The sequence below is a fragment of the Sorghum bicolor genome, chromosome 9 (genome assembly GCF_000003195.3).
Source record: "Sorghum bicolor cultivar BTx623 chromosome 9, Sorghum_bicolor_NCBIv3, whole genome shotgun sequence".
NCBI classification, from domain to species: domain Eukaryota; kingdom Viridiplantae; phylum Streptophyta; class Magnoliopsida; order Poales; family Poaceae; genus Sorghum; species Sorghum bicolor.
Genome location: NC_012878.2, coordinates 58,772,828 through 58,780,832, shown reverse-complemented (window position 1 = coordinate 58,780,832; position 8,005 = coordinate 58,772,828). Strand labels below are relative to the sequence as shown.

The 8,005-nt window shown below is 40.1% G+C and overlaps 1 long non-coding RNA gene across 1 annotated transcript; it reads left to right on the top strand.

Moving 5' to 3' along the window:
- Positions 4,940-7,829, top strand: LOC110430162. Its single transcript, XR_002447466.1, has 2 exons — positions 4,940-6,328; positions 6,470-7,829. It is a non-coding gene; the product is annotated as an uncharacterized LOC110430162 (long non-coding RNA).

Here is an 8,005-nt window from a genome sequence, read left to right as displayed (position 1 = left end):
GCCTTTTTGTTTTTGCTACACATGATTCTGGCTGTGGTAGTACACCTTCGGATTGAGATGCCTCTTCTAGCTAGGAAGAGGTTGAGGCCAGAACTCATCTTCCATTATTATGTCTATATTAGAAAATATATGGTACCACCCTTTATCCCTATATATATATATATATATATATATATATAGAAATACCAAAACGACCTATAAATTTAAACGGAGTATATGTATATATTTCTGTGTTTTTAGTGCGGCTTATTATATTATTCATGACATCATTAAAACTATAATTTGGAGAGGAGAACCAGTTTAGAGGGGGGGGGTGCATTATGATATAGAAACAATAATACAATAAGCGTACTTTATTTATTATAGATATACTAGTAGTAGTGTTATTATAACTGCTTAAAAATACTAGAAAACTGCTCCCTTGTTTAAGCGCGTTTAGCCACCCTTCCATTGCAAGGCAGAGCCGTCGTCGTCAGTGACTGATAGAATAATAACAATAATGTACTCATAAAATATAGTGACCTGACAGACATATTAATAACATTATATAATACTGGTGGCGCACAACTGACGTACGATCGACTAATAAATCAGTGGGCCAAATATATAATAGTAATAATACTGGTTGTTAAATTACTGGTCCTAAACTAGCAACAAACACTACTACCATATATACGTGATAAGTTCTAAAAATCTTGGAACACGCCAAAATCGAAAAGGTAAAGAAATTGACCAAACTGGGGTCCTTCAGTCTTCCCCTTGTTTAATTTGCAACCACACTGCAATATACAAATTGTTTAAAACGTACATTATTCAGATGGCGCCTGCCTGAGATCGAGACGAGGAATCTTTCGGGTTAGAAGATGCTGCCTATACTAGCTGGCTGGTGATCGAGATGCCTACATACATACATAGTAGTATATATTTAAATCATTCAGTTTTCATCGGCTCGTCGTTAAACTAATTAATCAGCAATGATCGATGGAACGTAATGATGAGTACCACAGTCGATGCGGTGAGGAGTAGATTATTAAGAACAGTCCGTACTACCCTTTAATTCATATTGTGTTTATCTTGCGTATCATGACACGTTATTTGTCGCCTTATACGCGGTGACACCGGTCACTGTAAGATTCGTGCCGTGCACCAAAAATCAAAAGTTAAAGGAACTTTTAGTTTATCCCCTAATTTGAGAGGAAAAAATATTTTCATCTGGATGAGTTGATGATAACAACACAATGCCCCTGTAAATTAGAATTCCTAGTAAGTGCTCTAACTATACAGACCATCAAGTAATATTTATAAAATTTACATCTAACTATACAGACCATCAAGTTAATTCTTCCCCTGTAAATTAGAATTCCTAGTAAGTGCTCTTTTTTACCTGCTGCGTGATAAGAGGGCCGGTACGAGAGTACGGTACTCACATGACAGCACCTACATTTGTCAGTGATGATGAAGGCCTGAGCAATGTAATGAAGTAGTACTCCTAGCTGTTGTTGTTTGGAGTATTATCTATATTATTCGCAATTAACCTAGGTGATTAGCACACAGCTGTACAGTTAATGGACGGGCTAGCAGTATCAGATGATATATATGTAGTAGTATATTACTCGCATGGAATATCTGGTGGATCTGATGACGAATCTCAAGTGTGTACTAGTAGTACGTAGGACTAGTACTAATTAAGTAACTATAATAAGCATACTTAAGTCATAGATAGTCAGTCAACTCATAAGTGATCCATCTTTGACAGGCGACAGCTACAGGGTAGTGGGTTGACTTGGGGAGTGTGGCGATGTCGACATATATATCCCCATCCATATATGCTAGCTGCATACAGTATATCGATCGAAGAATCAGCACACAATGCAATGATGCAAGCACAACATTTTTCATGAAAACCAGCAGCGTGCTAGCTTACCACAGTTAACTTAGCATTGTCGTCCCTCCCATCAGCCATCCATCAGTAGCACTTAACCCCTAATTAACAAGTACACTTTGCAGGCTACTTCCGTACCAGTTGTCACGCACATAATAATAATGCTTCGGCCAGCTTGGCTGCGTGCTTTGATATTCGAGCCCGATAGTGTATGATCCATGATCGACCTAACAATTAGATCGATCAATCAAAGAGTATTACCAATTTTTAGAGCAATACAGTTACAAAATGCTCTCTTCTTTTAATTTTCTCGTGGCAAATCTTGTGTGGAGCCACTGTTAAAACTCTATGCTATCAGAGTATTTGAAAGCACTAGGCCAATTTCAATGGAAATTTCATATGAGTTTTATTTGCAATAAATAGGTTGCCACATAGACTTTTATTTATGACATGACGGTGTATTTAAAAAGAGAGAGAAGAAATGAGTTTCATTTATGATGAAACTCTCTTGGCATGATTACCAACTCTCTATGAGTCTTATAATTAGGAGGTTGTTTGGTTGCTAGCCCACTTTAGCTTAGATAAGTTTGACCAAGTTGACAAGTGTTTGGTTGACATCTAAGTTTAGGTATGATTTTTGGGCTCCACATGTCATAGAGTTAAAAAGTGTGGTAAGATTCCTTTAGGCATGGTAAAATATGACAACCAATTTGCTAGCCACACCTTTTGTGGCTTGCCACACTTGCCTAAAGTTACTTGTGGTAGACTATGGCCAGTAACCAAACATCCCCATGCCTATGAAACTATGAAATTAAACTCTCCATTGAGAGTGAGTGTTTAATCCAAATTTCATTTCATTTTATATGACATGGCAGTCTTGGAAACAACTTCATAAAACTCTCCACCTCGTCCAATGCCACCTCATCACATTGATTGAGATAGATATATACAAGTGCAACACGGCCTCATACGAGTTTCAAGTTTGAAGGTGTAGATTGCACTTCACGCTATGTGAAAAATAGTGGAGAGATTGAGTAATTCTTTCTGAACACGCATGATTATGCCTGAATAATGGATACGGGTGGTTTGGAACTAATGGAGCTAGCTAGTAGTGGTTTATAGGGGAGGCCTCCAATGGTGTAGAGGACGAGGTGCTCAGCTAGGCAAGCATGCATGTGTGTTCTCGGGGGACCATTGGATGGTGGCCATGGCTTGCGACCAGCACCAGAGCACTCCAGCAGCAGTACAGTGCCACCAAACAAACAGCTCAGAGGCTCAGGCTGCTGCAGCGACGCACCAATGCCCCGGCCGTTGCTGCATGTTTACTGCCCGCCCCGTGTGCCCAGTGAAGTCCTTCCGTCCTTCATTTTCTTCTGACCGATGATGCTCCACTTACCTTTGTTTATCTCCTTTTTTTTCTTTCCTTTCATCTGCGTGAATGAAAGAAGTGAACACTTTTTCTTTTTTCTCCTTTCTTTGTCTAATAAAACTCGCGGCAAACCTTTTATCGTCTTTTTCCTAAAAAAAAAGAACGGTAAGTTAGTTCTTTGTAAAGGCCTAAGCTCATGAACTTTTTTATGATTCATATATATACCTATGAGTATATATTTTTCTATACTATTCTAATTTTATCTTTTTTCAAAAAAAGTTTATATGAGCTAGCAAATTGATTTTATTATTGAGAGTGCTCTAATAATAGTAAAGTTCTCTTTGGCTTGACTCCAAACAGCTTCACCTTCTTATCACATTATGCACTGAGGAACCAGAGTCAAAGTGGATCGGAGGTCTAGAGCTTCACCAAAGGGGGTCTATAAGGCTAGTTTCAATGAAGAGTTTCATATTCTACTTTCCAACACATATAATTTGGAAACAATGCAAAAGAGTTTCATAAAGATGAAACTCTCTCTGCTCCCATAAAACTTTTATCATCTCTCACTTCATTAATACGGTGCCATATCAGCATACTTAATGCCTATGAAACTCTGATAAAATCACATTGAGACTGGCCTAAGGGGGTGTTTCATTGGAGGTGTTAAAGTTTAATAGGTAATATAACATTTTTATTTTATTTGGCAATTAGTGTTCAATCATGAACTAATTAGGCTCAAAAGATTTGTCTTGCAAATTATTAAAGTTGTGTTTTTAGTTTCTTAAACAATTTATATTTAATACTTCATGCATGCGTCCAAACATTCGATGTGATAGGCGGTAAAGTTTATCGGCGTGAACCAAACATAGCCTAAGAAATAGAAAATGCACTAGCTAGTAGTGCTCCCCTCTCTAAGTTGTTGATGTAGATATTAGGGCACTCCCAATGCTAGAAACTACATGTAGTAGTTTCTATACCTATTAAACTTTATAGACACTATATATATAGAAACTATGGTCTCAATGGATAGTTTTTTTAGAATATTTTTTTATCTAATCACATTTATTCTCTCTCTATCTTAGCTAATCATATCACTTCATGTCTTGGATTTTGCGTAGATATGGTTTCTAAGTTAGACTCAGTTTGTATAATTTTTACTCTCTCTTCAATAATTTTTTTGCCACATCAGCAAAATGCTTAGGTGACACTGCAATTAATATCTATAGAAACCACGATGGTTTCTGCATTGGGAGTGCTCTTATGAGATTTTCAACAACAAAAAAATACCTGCTTTTTATTTGGGTCCCACCTCACCTGCGTTATACTTATACGCACCAATGCAATGCTTGTTGTGTAGGCAGCTATAGCTGGCAGTCAGTCTGAGGCAGCAAGCCTGCCGGCCAGACTTGCAAATGGTTGCCCCGCCGCCGGCCACACCGGCCGGCCGGTCCCCTGACCCTGAGTGACTCGTACCCCAACTGGCCAGCTCTGCCTTTCCTTCCGGTTGTCTTTAATTTCTCCGGCGAGCTGAGGGCGACCTGCATGCGCGTGGGGGCCGCGCGCACATGCATCTGGAAGAGTCACCGGCCGCCGGTCGGCCGGTTCGGCGAGGTCGGCGCCAACGTCGAGCATGCAGATGCAGCGCACGGACGGGCGGGCGGGCCGGGCCTCCTGTTCTCCCGCCGGGGTGCGTGGCCGGTGTGGGGCCACATGGAAACCATCGCCCCCAGCTAGCAGCACATTCTAGCTGGTGTCTCCGTCTCTCAATGGCCATTGCTTGCTAGAGAGAGAGAGGGAGAGAGACGCGTCCACCGGCCTTTCGGTGCGTCTAAATAAATCTTATCATTTCTCTTTATTTATTTACCCCTCGATCTACTTCTTCTCTTCACTCCATTAGTCAGCAGCCTGCTAGCTAGCTGTCCGTCCGTCTTCAACCTCTCCCCTCCTCTCCTGCTTTTCCATGGACGGAGCTTCATCAGCTTCTTTTTCCTATAGCTACCTGGCTAGCTGCACAACAAAGCAGGCTAGCTAGCAGCTCCAGCACAAGTTGATCCGGTACTACTCCCACTCTTATCATCATCCGGTCCTTCATACTACACCAAGGGTTTTGCTTAATTAGCTGCTGGTTCTTCATTATTCATTCCCTAGTCTGCCGTCGATCTATTGCTTTATTTCTTCATATTTTGCTTTGCCTAGATCGATCCATGTATTAGCTAGCCATGTAGCTAGTTAGCCAGCCCCCGGCCCTCATCAGCTCGCTCTCGCTCTGCTCCTCCCTTCAATTAACCAAGGAGACCAGTAGCAAATAGCAATCTTCGCCTGCTAACCGTGGCTGCTATACCTTCTCAATAAGATCCATTGATCGATGTGATGTACATCAACAATCCTCTCTCCGTCGATCCCCCCTTCTTTCTCCGGGCGACGACAGAGATCAACGGCGGCGGTGGCGGCGCGACTGAGGTGGAAAGGTATATATAGTGTAATCCAGTTCTTGCTTCTTCTTCGGTTCCTTGCATCTATCTATCTCCTCCGATCCTCCCTTATTTTTGGCTATGTATATATGCCCGGCCCATCTGTCTATCCGACTAGCTCTCTCATCCATGCCTGCATCTTGCTCTGTGCCTTAATTTGATGCATGATGCTTCAATCTATCCAGCCTCTTCTTCTTGATTCGTAGGCTCATCTATGTCTGAGTCTGACATATATACACACACATGTGAGAAGAACAAGATAGCTATAGATAGATGTGTAAGCCCTCTTCTCTCTCCTTTTCTCTTTTCTATTAACAACCTTAGCTTCCACATCTTTAATCTCAAAAAATAAAAATAAAATCCTCATCTTTCCTGAAGAACTTGGAGAATTGAAGTTAGCTGCTACAGATTATGAAGCAAGCACGCAAGCAAACACAGTCGGTGCTTGCAGGTGCAGCATCATCAAGATTCACATCCAGCTCATCCTCGGTGATATGCTATATACATAAATATATGCGTATGTGATGAGATGAGAATCTTGATGATGCTGCATCAGCAAACACTCACTCATCCCACCTGGACAGTGAGAGACGCCGAATCCGGCAGGTGCAAATGAGTATTACTTTTCTCCTCCTTTTAATTACCTTAGTTATATTAATTTGTTTTCACTTAATTACTGTTCTCTCTCTCTCTATGTGTGTGTGTGTATGTGTGTTTGCACATGGTTTTCATCTTGCAAATCTGCAGAAATTAGGTTGGATTGGACCCAACATATGAAGTGCCGCTGACCATACAGATGTTGTATGTACGTATAGTTTGCCTACCTTTTGCTGGCTAATAAGCTCTGTTTCAATTGGCATCGATCGAGTCAGTATATATATAGCTGCAGTGTGCAAGGTGAGTACATACATAATACAGTGCTTGGTTTTGAGTATAGTTCATTCCTAATTTCCATTTGGGAAGCATATATATATGTACCCCATGATTAAGGAAGCCGCGCCATGATTTTATGGTATATTATTATCAGTTCAATTTTAGGTCCCTTATATTCGATTATATTTCATCACCCTTCCTTTAGCATGCATGCATATCATTTCCACACATTTACTGATTTTGAGGATAATTTTCACTTTGCAAGGAGTGGCTGCACTACTGAGGATATACATTGAGTTTAAGTTTTTTTTACGTGTGCATATATATAGCTTATTGCTGCAGGTTCAAGTTATTAATTTTAATTTGTGCTTCTATAATCCATCGTATCAATGCGCAACTTTCATTTTTAATTTGGTTTGCTGGTGGCTCTTCCTATATATTGTGTTTCCTCTCCATTTTCCTCCCTTTGATATTATGTGTGTGCGCAACTGTGTGCATATGTATTTTTGATATACAGATATACTATGTATGCTAGCTCAGTCGTCGATCACAGCTAGAGAGGGACAAAAACAGTCATATATATAGATCGAGGACACTATTAATTAATCTACATATAGGTAATTAAGAGTAGTGAGGTCTGTTTCCTCAATCATGCATTCTTGGCATCTATATATACTTTATTGTTCAAAACCCAATATAATTAATGTGCCAACGCACTGCTGCACGTACTCCCGTCGGCATCATCATCGTCTGATATATGATTGAGGTACACAGAACAGACATGCTCATCTACAAAATATTCCCAATCTCATCATTAGTTGAGATGTTGTGTCATCAACATCTAGCTAACTGCAATACTGCATAGTTATATACTCCTGTGTACTATACTCTATCTGGTACCTCACAGAGAATATAGCAGTCGCCTCCCCTGCAGGCAGCTCAAGCTATATATTCACATGGAGCAGCCAATTTTTGCAACATCAGCTAACACTACGCCGTACTTAATACTTAATTCGGCTGTCAACACAGAGGAGACTCAAATAATTGAAGTTCCAGCGCGTCTGCAGTCAGAAAAACATGAAGGTTTGTTCATCAGAACCACAAATATAATGCATACATATAATAACTGGGAAGCTTTTGTGATTTGTTTGTTTCTAATGATGGATGGACACCCAACAAGGAATATGGAGTGCTGATCGAGTCTCACAATTATATGGTTATTCTGTGGAATATATGGTACTTTCTTTATAACAAATTTAGGACACATCTGGGATATTATACCGGATTTAGGACAAATTTAAGCCATACCCGGTTCTTTATAACAAATTTATTTGTTAGGACATACCTATTATATATTTCCCAAAAAGTCCCGAGTGACTACTACCTTCATCCCAAAAAGTGTCATATTTT